The sequence below is a fragment of the Tachyglossus aculeatus genome, chromosome Y4, assembly GCF_015852505.1.
Source record: "Tachyglossus aculeatus isolate mTacAcu1 chromosome Y4, mTacAcu1.pri, whole genome shotgun sequence".
NCBI classification, from domain to species: domain Eukaryota; kingdom Metazoa; phylum Chordata; class Mammalia; order Monotremata; family Tachyglossidae; genus Tachyglossus; species Tachyglossus aculeatus.
Window position 1 is genome coordinate 8,166,834 of NC_052096.1, and position 13,615 is coordinate 8,180,448.

The window sequence follows — 13,615 nt, forward strand, 5'->3', positions numbered from 1 at the left end:
TCCCTGCTCACAAACAGAAGCAGCCCTGTCTAGTGGAAAAATCATGGGCCTATGAGTCAGAGGACTTGGGCTGTAGTCCTGCTGTGTGACCTTGGGTGAGTCACTTCACTTCTCTATGCCTCAGTTACCTCATCTGTAAAATGGGGATTAAGACTCTGAGCCCTATGTAGGACTTGGACTATGTCCAACCCGATTAGCTGATACCTTCCCCAGAACTTAGAACAGTGCCTGGAATATGGTAAATTGTGCCACCCCTATGCAGATGATTCCCAAATGTATATCTGTGAGCTCTCTCCTTCCCTGCAATCTCACATTCCTTCCTGCCTTCAGGATATCTCTACCTGGATGTCCAGCTGACACCTCAAACTGAACACGTCCAAAACTGAACTCCTTCTCTTCCCACCCAAACCCTGCCCTCCCTATGTCTTTCCCATTACTGGAGACAACACCACCATTCTTCCTGTCTCATAAACCCATAACCTTAGCATTGTCCTCGACATCTCTCTCATTCCACCCACTTATTCAATGTCGCCAAATCCCGTCCGTTCTACCCTCATGACATTGCTAAAATCCACCCTTCCCTCTCCATTCGAACTGCTATCTGACTGATCCAAGCGCCATATCCTATCCTGCCTTGATGACTGCATCTGCCTCCTTATTGACCTCCCGACCTCCTGTCACTCCCCACTTCAGCCCATAGTTCACTCTGTTGTACGGATCATTTTCAACAAAAATGTTCAGTCCACGTCTCCTCACTCCTCAAGTACCTCCAACGACTGCCCAGCCACCTCCACATCAAAAAAGACTCCTTACCAATGGCTTTAAAACACTCAATTAGCTCACCTGGGCCTATCTCACGGATCTCCTACTACAGCCCAGCCCTCACACTCCGCTCCACTCAAGCCAGCTTATTCACTGTGCTCCATTCTCAAGTATGGCACTACTGACTGCTTTCCCACGTCCTCCCCCAGGTCTGGCAGCCCCTTCCCCTCCGTACAGGCCAGACCACCACTCTCTCCATCTTCAAAGCATTGTTGAGGTCACATCTCCTCCGAGACGCCTTCCCCAATTAAGCCCTTTTTTACAGTGGCTCACTCTCCCTTCTGTGTCACCTGTGTCAACTGTGTGGAGTCTGTGTCCCGACTCCACCACTTGTCAGCTGTGTGACCACTTAACTTCTCTGGGCCTCAGTTACCCCATCTGTAAAATGGGGATTAAGACTGTGAGCCCCATGTGGGACAACCTGATCACCTTGTATCCCCCTTTAGAACAGTGCTTTGCACATAGTAAGCGCTTAACAAATACAATTAAAAAAAAACTATACTTTTGGATCTGTGACCTTTGAACATTTCATATTCACCCCACTCCCAACACCACATCACTTATGTACATACCTTTAAATGATATATCATAAATTATTTATTAATATTAATGTCTGTCTCCCCCTCTAGACTGTAAACCGCTTTGGGCAGGGAACACGTCCACTACTTCTGTGGTATTGTACTCCCCCAAGCATTTAGTACAGTGCTCTGCACAAAGTAAGTGCTGTTAAATACCATGTACAGATTGATAGTAAGTGGTCAACAAATGTCATTGTAAAGAAGGGAGTTTATCGTTCTCATCTCTCTTGTCAGTGTGGCTCTGTGGAAAGAGCACGGGCTTGGGAGTTAGAGGACATGGGTTCTAATTCCAGCTCTGCCACTTGTTTGCTGTGTGACTTCACTTCTCTGTGTTACCTCATCTGTAAAATGGGGATTAATATTCTGAGCCCTGTGTGGGACACAGACTGGGTCCAACCTGATGATCTTTGACCTGTACAGTGCTCAGTACAGTGCCTGGCACATAGTAAGAGCTTAACACGTATCATTTAAAAAAACAGCCCTTCCTTCTTCTTAGAGTCTCTCTCCCTTCCCTTCCTATCCCTCAGGCGATTGCCCTCCCTATCTCCAGGGGTCTTAGTGGATCCCATAACAATGAATGGTCCTTCAGGCCATCGGCCTACGAGTCGACCCCCGATTGCATGCCATATTTAAATCCATCCACCACGACCACCAGTTAGTCTCCCCGCATTCAAAGCCTTGCTGAAGGCCCATCTCCTCCAAGAGGAGACCAAGCCCCACTCCCTTCTGCATCGCCCTGACTTGCTCCCTTTGCTCTTCCGGCCCCATGGCACTTAGGTAGATATCTGTAATTTTATTTGTTTATATTGCCGTCTGTTTGTGCTAATGTCAGTCTCTCCCCCTCTAAACTGTGAGCTCGTTGTGGGAAGGGATTGTCACTCTTCATTGCTTTTGTACTTTCCCAAGCGCTTAATACAGTGCTTTGCACACAGTAAGCGCTCAATAAATAAAATTAAATGAATTAATGAAGGACCACGCTTCAGATAACTCTTCCTCTAGATAATTTGCAAAGTTTAGGCATCATCTTCCTCCTTAGTATAGTAGTGACTATTTAACTATCATGCGAGAGAACGGGATTCGATTCCCCGACTGGAAGATGGGAATTTTTTTCCACATCTTCTCCTGCAAATATTTTTTCCCCAATTCCTTGGTACCTCGGGAGATCGCAGCGGAGAACTTGACCCCAATTTAAAACAGCCTGACCCCTTTGCCAGCTGAGACACTAACTGTGGGGTTCAAAAGTGGGACCCCTCCTCCCCTCCACCAAAGCAAACTCTGGCTTCTTCCCCCCGTTTCTTTCTCCTCTCCACTTCACCGTGCCTCTTCCCCTCCATCTCCCCGGCTTTCCCTCTTCCCTCTGGGCGTCGCTTCTATTTTGTTCGCTCCTTTTATATCCGCGAACCGACAGCACTTAACGTACATATCTGTGATTTATTTAGATAAATTTCTGTCTTCTCCCCTCTAGATTGTAGACTCGTCGTGGGCAGGGAAGGTGTCTGTTTACTGTTGTATTGGACTCACCCAGGCGCTTAGTACAGTGTTCTGCGCACAGCAAATGCTCAGTAAATATGAATCAATGGATGGCTGGATGAATGAATCATCATCAATCGTATTTATTGAGCGCTTACTATGTGCAGAGCACTGTACTAAGCGCTTGGGAAGTACAAATTGGCAACATATAGAGACAGTCCCTACCCAACAGTGGGCTCACAGTCTAAAATGAATGAATGAATGAATGAATGAATGAATGAATGAATGAACCTTTCTTTTTTTGGTCTTCGGGAGAAAGGGAGCCGTGTTTTGGTTTTTGGCTTTTTTTGGTCTGGTAGCTTGCCTTAGGTTTGGGTTCGATCCTCGTCCTCCCCACCCTCGGTTTTGCTTTGTTTTGTTTTTGTTTGTGTTTTTATGGCATTTGTTAAGTGCTTATTAGGTACCAGGCACTGTACTAAGCACTAAGGCCGATACAAAACAAGACAGCCACGGTCCGTCCCGTGGGCCTAAGCTCCCGTCCCCGGGAAGCGCGGGGGAGGAGGGAAGAGGGTCTCCTTTGGCATGAAAACAGATTTCTCAAGATTTCAGGGGATTGCGGACCCGAGAGGAGCCGATCCGGGTGGGGAAATCAGGGGCATTAGGAGAGGAAAAAGGAAAAAAATTAATAAAGATATCCCGGAGGAAAAAAAAAATCGACCACGAAGGGACTCGAACCCTCAATCTTCTGATCCGGAATCAGACGCCTTATCCATTAGGCCACGCGGCCGCCTGCAAGATTTCTCTTTCACAGCAGTACATATTCTAGGCAAATCTGCTTTAATGTCAAACCTAAAGTTTTTGTTTTTGATCTTCGTATCCGGGAAAGGATGAAAAAAAAAGGATCACCGCAAAAAGTAGACAATTAGGTCGAGACAGCAATGAATGCGCTTATTTTAGAGAAAATCCCTCTTCCTCAACTCTCTCCTCTCTCGTGTGAAAATGTTGTGGGGGTGGGTTGCATATGAAGGCTTAGTGGGTTAAATAATAATAGTAATAATAGCAATAATGGAATTTGTTAAGCGCTTACTATGTGCGAAACACTGTTCTAAGCGCTGGGGGGATACAAGGTGATCAGGTTGTCCCTTGTGGGGCTCACAGTCTTGGTCCCCATTTTAAAGATGAGGGAACTGAGGGTCAGAGAAGTTAAGTGACTTGCCCAAAGTCACACAGCAGACATGTGGAGAAGTCGGAATTAGAACCCACGACCTCTGACTCCCAAACCCGGGCTCTTTCCACTGAGCCATGCTGCTTCTCCTAATCATAGTTAAAGGGTTATGTGCCAAACGCTGTACTAAGCCCTGCGGTAAACACATTAAAATCAGATCAGACACAAACACTGTCCCACAAGGAGTTTTCAGGCTAAGCGGGTGGGGGGGAAAGTACAGGTATTTAATCCTCATTTTGCAGATGAGGAAACTGAGATACAGAGAAGGTAAATGGTTTGCCCAGGGTCACACGGCAGGCAAGCAGAGTAGGACCCAGGCTAATGACTGTGAACTCCCCGTGGGCTGCCACACGATAAATATGAATGATTTGAAAAGGTAATTTCAGTATGACTTTGAATAGTAGAGAGTGGTGATCTCTTTCGGTCTCATCCCCTCTCCCTCTCCTTTGTTTCTCAAATAGAGACAGAAAAGACAATCTGTGAATGTTTTCCTCTGTCGCTCCACACCTCTATTTCTTTCTCTGCCTACTCAGTATATTTTCCTCCCGCTATTTTTGGGTCTCCCTTTCTCCCTTATTTTCTCTTTTTCTCTTTCCGTCTTTCCATCATTTTGTTTCAGGCCATGAGCTATCTGAGTGACACCCACGACCTCAGAGAGTATGTGTTGCTTATTCCTTTAGGTCCGTAACCCCTATGTACTTGGTAATCACGCCACACTCATCCCCAGAACCCTTACGTCCCTATCTTATTAATAACCACAATAATTATAATAATAGTATTATCACAATAATAATGATATAATAATAACAATACTTATTAAACGCTTACTAAATGCAAAACACTGTAGCAATCACTAGGATAGAGCCAAGATAATCAGGCTGGAAACAGGCCCTGTCCACATGGGTCTCACAATCTGAGTAGCATTTTACAGATGAGGAAATTGAGGCCCGGAGAAGTTGAGTTGTCCAAGATTACACAGGTTATATTCTGCTACTTCCCTTATCTGTAATTTATTTTAATGTTCTCTAGACTGTGAGCTCGTTGCAGGCAGGGAATGTGTCTGATGTTATATTGTACTCTCCCAAGCGCTCAGTGCAGTGCTTTGCACACAGTAAGTGCTCCATAAATACTATTGAATTGAATTGAATTAATGTCAGCTTCCCTCACCGGATTGAAAACTCCTTAAAGGCAGAGATCGTGTCTCCCAATCCTGCTGCATTGTATTTATCCAAACGCTTAGTATAGTGATCTGCACAGATTAAGATCCCAATAAAAACTCAATAGAGAGAGAAACATAATGGCCTAATGAAAAGAGCACAGGCCTGAGAGTCCGAGGACCTGGGTTCTATTTCCGGCTCCACCACTTGTCTGCTGTGTGACCTTAGACAAGTTACTTAACTTCTCTGTGCCTCAGTTTCCTCATCTGTAAAATGTGGATTAAAATTCTACTCCCTCCTACTTAGCAATTGTGTTAATCAACCCATCAATCAATCGTAGTTATTGAGTGTTTACTATGTGCAGAGCACTGTAGTAAGCACTTGAGAGAGTATAATATAACAATATAGCACAATCCCTGCTCACAGTTTAGTGGGTGTCCAATCTGATAACCTTGATACCACCCCAGTGCTTACAGCAGTGCATGATGCATAGTAAATGCATGACAAACACTGTAATAATGATAATGAAAATAATATGAATAGTAATGTTCCTATTCATTACTATTACTAATAGAAGGATCTGGGTTCTAATTCCAACTCTTTTCCACTTATCTGTACCTCAGATACTACATCTGGAAAATGGGGATTAAGACTCTGAGCCACATGTGGACAGGGATTGTGTCCAACCTGTTTTGATTGTATCTACCCCAGCGCTTAGAACAGTGTTTGACACAAAATTAACGCTTAAGAAATACCATTATCAATTGATGGATTGAATGTTGTGCACCTACAGAGAATTGCGGGATAAATACATACGTGAAGACCGGTTTGCTCAGTTGGTTAGAGCGTGGTGCTAAGGTCGCGAGTTCGATCCCCGTACGGGCCATTGGAATTTCGATCCATTTTTCCTTGGTTACAAAAAGGCGGAGCGTGGTCTTGGGTTCCTTCCAAAACGGGCCATTGGAATTTCGATCCATTTTTCCTTAATTCTAATAGGTTACAAAAAGGCGGAGCGTGGTCTTGGGTTCCTTCCAAAACGGGAAACCCGGGTTGCCTTTTACTTCTCTGGTATTGTCCCTGACCTCGACCAGGGAAATGAGAGGCTGGAAATCTCCCCATTTAAAGGTAACAATCAATCAATCAATCGTATTTATTGAGCGCTTACTGTGTGCAGAGCACTGATACTGTACTAAGCACTGTACTAAGCGCTTGGGAAGTACAAGTTGCCAACATATAGAGACAGTCCCTACCCAACAGTGGGCTCACAGTCTAAAAGGGGGAGACAGAGAACAAAACCAATCATACTAACAAAACAAAATAAATAAATAAATAATAAATACATAAATAAATAAAATAAAATAAATAGAATAGATATATAAAGTAAATAGAATAGATATATAAAATAAATAGAATAGATATATAGATTTATAAAATAAATAGAATAGATAACAAAGGGCAGACCAATGCTGTCATCGGATTATTTTACTCTAATGTCCCTCTCTGTAAACGGGCAGGCATCAGCTTACTAAACTCTAACAATAATAATTATTATGGTCATTGTTAAGCTCTTACTACGTGCCAGGCACTGTTCTAAGCCTTGGGTTGGATACAAGCAAATCAGGTTGGCCACAGTCCCTGGCCCACAAGGAGCTCACAGTCTTCATTTAACAGCTGAGGTAACTTAGGCCCAGAAAAGTGAAATGGTTTTCCCAAGGTCATGCAGCAGACAAGTGGCGGAGCAGGGATTAGAACTCTAAACCTGTACTGTGTATACCCACATTTACACAAAGTGGGTATGCAATAGATAAAGTATTGATTATTGACTGATTGATGGCTGGGAATGGCAGGAGGCCTGAGCAGGAGCTAGGAGGCCCGGGAGTGACGGGAGAGGTAAAGGAGAAAAGGGGCTTGAAGAGTAAAAATTGCAACCGCGAAGGGACTCGAACCCTCAATCTTCTGATCCGGAATCAGACGCCTTATCCATTAGGCCACGCGGTCACAGGTTATCGGCACCTAAGGAGCTGTGAGGGGCCTTCCCAGGACTCTCCCCCCCGAACCCATGGCTCTTTTGAATGCCACTCTTCTGTGGAAAAAAGAAGCAACTTCTGTCTACTTTTTCCAACTCTTCTCTCTGTCCCGATCCCCTCCCGGGCCCGGCTGGACTTCTTATTGCTGCTGCCTCCTTGCTGGCCTCCCTGCCTCCTGCCTCTCCCCACTCCAGTATATACTTCACTCTGCAGCCCGGATTATTTTTCGACAAAAACGTTCAGGACATGTCACCCCGCTCCTCAAAAAACTCCAGTGGTTGCCCATCCACCTCGGCATCAAAAAGAAACTCCTCACCAATGGCTTTAAGTCACTTAATCACCCTGCTACCTCACTTTCTACTCTCCTACTAGAACCCAGGCCACACAATTTGCTCCTCTAATGCTAAACTTCTCACTGGACCTCCATCTCCTCTATCTCGCCGCCGACCCCTCGCCCACGTCCTACCTCTGGCCTGGAATGCCCTCCTTCCTCAGATCCTACAAACAATGATCTCTCCCTGCCTTCAAAGCGTTATTGAAGGTGCACCTCCTCCAAGAGGCCTTCCCTGACTAAACCCTCCTTTCCTCTCCTCCCATTCCCTTCTGTGTCGCCCTGACTTGCTCCCTTTATTCATTCCCCCCTCCCAGCCCCACAGGATTTATGTCCATATCTCACCTCCTTCAGGAGGCCTTCCCATACTGAGTCCCCCTTTTCCTCTGCTCCTCTTCCCCTCCTCATCACCCCGACTCTCTCCCTCTGCTCTACCCCCTTCCCTGCCCCACAGCACTTGATATATGTACATATTTATTTTATTAATTATATGTATATATCTATAATTCTATTTATCCATATTAATGCTATTGATGCCTGTTTACTTGTTTTGATGTCTGTCTCCCTCTTTCTAGACTGTGAGCCCGTTGTTGGGCAGAGATTGTTTCCATGTGTTGGTAAATTGTACTTTCCAAGCGCTTAGTACAGTGAGCTGCATACAGTGTTCAGTAAATGCGATTGAATGAATATTTATAATTAATGAATGAATTAATTAATTGTAATGTCACCCTCCCCCTCTAGAATGTAACCTCTTGTAGGCAGGGAATGTGTCTGTTTATTGTTATGTTGCCAATTTGTACTTCCCAAGCGCTTAGTACAGTGCTCTGCACATAGGAAGCGCTCAATAAATACGATTGATGATGATGATGATGATGATTGTTATACTGTACTCTCCCAAGCGCTTAGTAGTTATTCATTCATTCAGTCGTATTTATTGAGCGTTTACTGTATGCAGAGCACTGTACTAAGCGCTTGGAAAGTACAATTCGGCAACACATAGAGACTATCCCAACAACGGGCTCACAGTCTAAAAGTGGGGAGACAGACAACGAAACAAAACAAAACAAGTAGACAAGCATCCATAGCATTAATATAAATAAATAGAATTATAGATAAATGCACAACATTAATAAAATAAATAGAATAGAATAAATAGAATAGTAATAATAATAATAATGGCATTTATTAAGCGCTTACTATGTGCAAAGCACAATAATATTACTGCACACAGTAAACGCTCAATAAATACGACTGACTGACTGGCCAGGGTGTCGGAGTTGGTGGTTTCGGTCAGTGCTAAGCGCTTAATACAGTGCTCTGCACACAGTAATTGCTCAATAAATACGATTGAATTGAATGAATGAACATTCCCCCACCTTAGTCTGGTCGTCTGCGCGCTGAAGAGGGTGGAAAGGTTGTTCCCGAGAACCCACGGGAGAGGAAAATGTAAATGACCCCCAAAAAAATAAAAAAAGCAAACGTTGTTTCCGCCCGGTTTCGAACCGGGGACCTTTCGCGTGTGAGGCGAACGTGATAACCACTACACTACGGAAACCCACAGCAACCATTTCATCCCATCCCCTCCCCTCTTCTGGGGGCAGAATTACAAGTTGGTAAATAGATTTTTCTATTCATTTACTCATTCATTCAATCGTACTTATTGAGCGCTTACTGTATGCAGAGCACTGGACTAAGCGCTTGGAAAGTACAGTTCAGCAATAAAAGGAGACAACCCCTGCCCACACCGGGCTCACAGTCTAGAAGAGGGGAGACAGACATCAAAAGAAGTAAACGGGCATCATTCATTCAATCATATTTACTGAGCCCTTACTGTGTGCAGAGCACTGTACTAAGCATCAATATAAATAAATAGAACTATAGATCTGTACGCATCAAAACAAGTAAACAGGTATCAATATAAATAAATAGAATTATAGATATATACGTATATACATAAGTGATGATCAGGGAAAACGGGCACTGTGTCCCACCGGATTGCCGTAAAGTTACCCCAAACTTTAATAATAATAATTATGGTATTTGTTAAGCGCTTACTATGTGCCAAGCACTGTTCTAAGCACTGAGGTAGATACAAGGTAATCAGGTTGTCCCACGTGGGGCTCACCTTAGTACAGTGATCGGCACATTTTAAGCCTTTAGTAAATGTCGTAATCACGATCATCATCCTCAGCATCATAATTTATTTCATTGTGATTTTCGTCGAAGAGAGTTAGGCCTTTCCTGATAGCAGTGAGCCATGCTGGTCTGTTCTTGGCCAAGGCCTCCCAGTTTTCAGCTGGAATGCAGCACCGTGTGAGATTTTGTCTTACTGTGTCCCTCATTCATTCATTCATTCATTCATTCATTCATTCAATCGTATTTATAGAGCACTGTACTAAGCGCTTAGGAAGTACAAGTAGGCAACATATAGAGACGGTCCCTACCCAACAACGGGCTCACAGTCTAGAAGGGGGAGCCGGACAACACAACAAAACAGGTAGACAGGTGTCAAAATCCTCAGAATAAATAGAATTATAGCTATATGCATATCATTAACAAAATAAATAGAATAGTAAATATGTACAAGTAAAATAAATAGAGTAATAAATCTGTACAAATATATACAAGTGCTGTGGGGAGGGGAAGGAGGTAGGGCAGAGGGGGGATGGGGAGGAGGAGAGGAAAAAGGGCGCTCCGTCTGGGAAGCGCTTAGTACAGTGCTCTGCACACAGTAAGCGCTCAATAAATACGATTGAATGAAGGAAGGAAGGAAGGCCTCCTGGAGGAGGTGTGCTCTCAGTAGGGCTTTGAAGGGAGGAAGAGAGCTAGTTTGGCAGATGTGTGGCGGAAGGGCATTCCAGGCCAGGGGAAGGACGTGGGCCGGGGGTCGACGGCGGGATAGGCGGGACAGTCCTTAAAATGCTTCTTCTGCCCTCCTTCCCAATTTCAGGTCACCTTTGAGGAAATTGTTTGGATTTCTTCGTGTCATTTCAAGGTTACACATAACTGCGGTCGGCGATATTAGATATCGGCAGGTTAGCTCGATTGCAGCGCGGTCCTACTATCAATCTATTAATGAATGGTATTTATTGAGCGCTGTGTTCAGAGCACTGTTCTAAGCGCTTGCGAGAGTACCGTACAACAAAAATAGGAGACACGTTCCTTGCCGAAATTGAGCTTGCAGTATGGAGGGAGAAGTGTTCCCGCCCCCTCCTCTTGTCCTCTAGACTGTAAGCTTGTTGTGGCTAGGGAATGTTACTGTTTATTGTTGTGTTGTACTTTCCCAAGCGCTTAGTGCAGTGCTCTGCACACAGTAAGGGCTCAATTAATACGACAGAATGAATGAATGAATGAATGATTCAAATCCCGGCTCTGCCAGTTGTCAGCTGTATGACTTTGGGCAAGTCACTTAACTTCTTTGGGCCTCAATTCCCTCATCTGTAAAATGGGGATTAAGACTGTGAGCCCCACGTGGGACAACCTGATCACCTTGTATCCCCCCAGCGTTTAGAACAGTGCTTTGCATATAGTAAGCGCTTAACAAATGCCATTATTGTTATATTATTATTATTATTATGAATGAATTAATGAACTGGGGACCTTTCGCATATTAGGCGAACGTGAGATCCACTATTATAATAATTATTATTATTGTTATTAAGTGCCGTCAACTCTATGACCCACTACACAGCGGTAACCTATAAATAAAAATGCCATTGGAGCTGGGCAAACGAGAACTCTACCCATAATTAATATTAATATTAATAATAATAGTATGAAGCAGCATGGCGTAGTGAATAGAGCACGAGCCTGGGAGTCAGAAGCCATGGGTTCTAGTTCCAGCTCCGCCACTTGTTTGCTGTGTGACCCTGGGCAAGTCATTTCGCTTCTCTGTGCCTCAGTTCCCTCATCCGGAAAATGGGGATGGAGACTGTCCTATGCGGGAAAGGGACTGTGTCCAACCTGATTTGCTTGCCGTCGTCCCCCTCTCCCTCCATCGCTTAATACAGTGCCTGGCACACAGTAAGCGCTTAATAAATACCATAATTATTATTCTAATCCAGGCTCCATCACTTGTCAGCTGTGTGGCCTTGGGCAAGTCACTTCACTTCTCCAATTACTTCATCTGGAAAATGGGAATTGAGACTGTGAATCCCACGTAGGACAGGGATTGGGTCCAAGTTGAACACCTTGTATCTAACCTAGCGCTTGGCACATAGTAAGCGCTTAACGAATACCGTAATTATTAAGAAGGGAAGGAGGAGGGGAAGGAGAAAAGGGGGGAAACCGCCAACCAAGAAAAGTTTCAACCACGAAGGGACTCGAACCCTCAATCTTCTGATCCGGAATCAGACGCCTTATCCATTAGGCCACGCGGTCAAGTGATAAGGTGTCCCCCCCCCCCCCCCCCCCCCCCCCCCGCTCAGTGCAACTCCAGTGAACTGCGCGGGGATCTTCCCGCAGTTATCCCTTTTAATTATGCCTCCTTCGGTGTCTAGATTTGAACCCTGGACCCTCAAAGTAAAAATCCGATGCTCGACCGACCGCATAGAAAGTGCTGGTACAAGACAGAGGAGGGGTATTTATTGAACGCTCACTGTGCGCAAAGCACTGGACTACGCACTTGATGCAACATAAGAGAAGCAACATGGCTTAGTGGAAGAAGCACGGGCTTGGGAGTCAGAGGACGTGGATTCTAATTCCGACTGCACCAAATGTCTGCTGTGTGACCTAGGGCAAGCCACTTAACTTCTCTGTGCTTCAGTTACCTCATCTGGAAAATGGGGATTAAGACTGTGAGTCCCAATGGGACAACCTGATTGCGCTGTATTTATCCCAGCGCCTGGCACATAATAAGCGCTTAACAAATGCAATTATTGTTGTTGTTATTATTATTATTAATCTTGACCCTTAAGAAACACAAATCCTTCCATGTGGAATCTTTTCCTTCAGCGGAAGAGGCTACCCTTAGCCTCGTGCCGGCTCGTTGGTTTAGGGGTATGATTCTCGCTTAGGGTGCGAGAGGTCCCGGGTTCAAATCCCGGACGAGCCCTTTTTTTTTCCTCATTTTTATTCTTCCCGAGTGGGTTCTCAGATTCGAGAGATACTGACGGCGCGGGAATGCGAGACCGATAGGCGCCTGTTGAATCTTGAATGATGTGATTTGCCTCTCTCCTTCTAGACTGTGAGCCCGTTGTTGGGTAGGGATGTCTCTGTGGCCGAATCGTACTTTACAAGCGCTTAGTACAGTGCTCTGCACACAGTAAGCGCTCAATAAATATGATTGAATGAATGAATGAATTGGGGCATTCCCTGGATCACGCCCCTCCCTCAAGAGGACGTGGAGACCTCCCGAACTGGCCGGGTTGGCTCGTGACGAAGGGGAGCAGACCCAACCTCACCTCATAAGGGTCCAGGCCCCATCAAACTTCTAGACTGTGAGCCCACTGTTGGGTAGGGACCATCTCTATATGTTGTCAACTTGTACTACTCAAGCGCTTAGTACAATGCTCTGCACACAGTAAGCGCTCAATAAATATGATTGATTGATTGATTGATCAAACCTCACCAAAACCCACCCCCATTACCCTCCTTACACACTCAGGACATGCCTGGGAACCCCCAGGCACCCACAAACCCCTAGAGATTGATTCCACCTTTTGCTTTTCATTTCAAAGGCTACCATCCGTGAATAAAGCCTGGGAAACCCCCTCTAGATTGCAAACTCGTTGTGGGCAGGGAATGTGTTCATTGTTATATTGTACTCTCCCGAGCGCTTAGTACAGTGCTTTACTTTACCCACAGTAAACGCTCAATAAATACGATTGAATGAATAAATCCTAACCCAGATCTGACTTCCAGCCTCCCGCCACTCCCTGCTCCAATCCAGTCCTCATTCTGCTGCATGGATCATTCATCAACAATGAGTGATTGTTGATGAGTCAATGAACCATCATTCATCAGTCCATTCTCCCGGCTCCTTAAGAACCACCAGGGGCTGCCCA

At 44.9% G+C, this 13,615-nt stretch overlaps 5 non-coding genes across 5 annotated transcripts; 1 reads left to right on the top strand and 4 right to left on the bottom strand.

Moving 5' to 3' along the window:
* Nucleotides 1-3,584: 3,584 nt before the first annotated feature.
* On the bottom strand, nucleotides 3,585-3,657 carry TRNAR-CCG. The gene has a single exon. It is a non-coding gene; the product is annotated as a tRNA-Arg (tRNA).
* Nucleotides 3,658-7,177: 3,520 nt separating this feature from the next.
* Nucleotides 7,178-7,250, bottom strand: TRNAR-CCG. Its single transcript has one exon. It is a non-coding gene; the product is annotated as a tRNA-Arg (tRNA).
* A 1,842-nt stretch (nucleotides 7,251-9,092) lies between these two features.
* TRNAV-CAC lies at nucleotides 9,093-9,165 on the bottom strand. Its single transcript has one exon. It is a non-coding gene; the product is annotated as a tRNA-Val (tRNA).
* A 2,752-nt stretch (nucleotides 9,166-11,917) lies between these two features.
* Nucleotides 11,918-11,990, bottom strand: TRNAR-CCG. Its single transcript has one exon. It is a non-coding gene; the product is annotated as a tRNA-Arg (tRNA).
* A 601-nt stretch (nucleotides 11,991-12,591) lies between these two features.
* Nucleotides 12,592-12,663, top strand: TRNAP-AGG. Its single transcript has one exon. It is a non-coding gene; the product is annotated as a tRNA-Pro (tRNA).
* The last annotated feature ends 952 nt before the right edge of the window (nucleotides 12,664-13,615 follow it).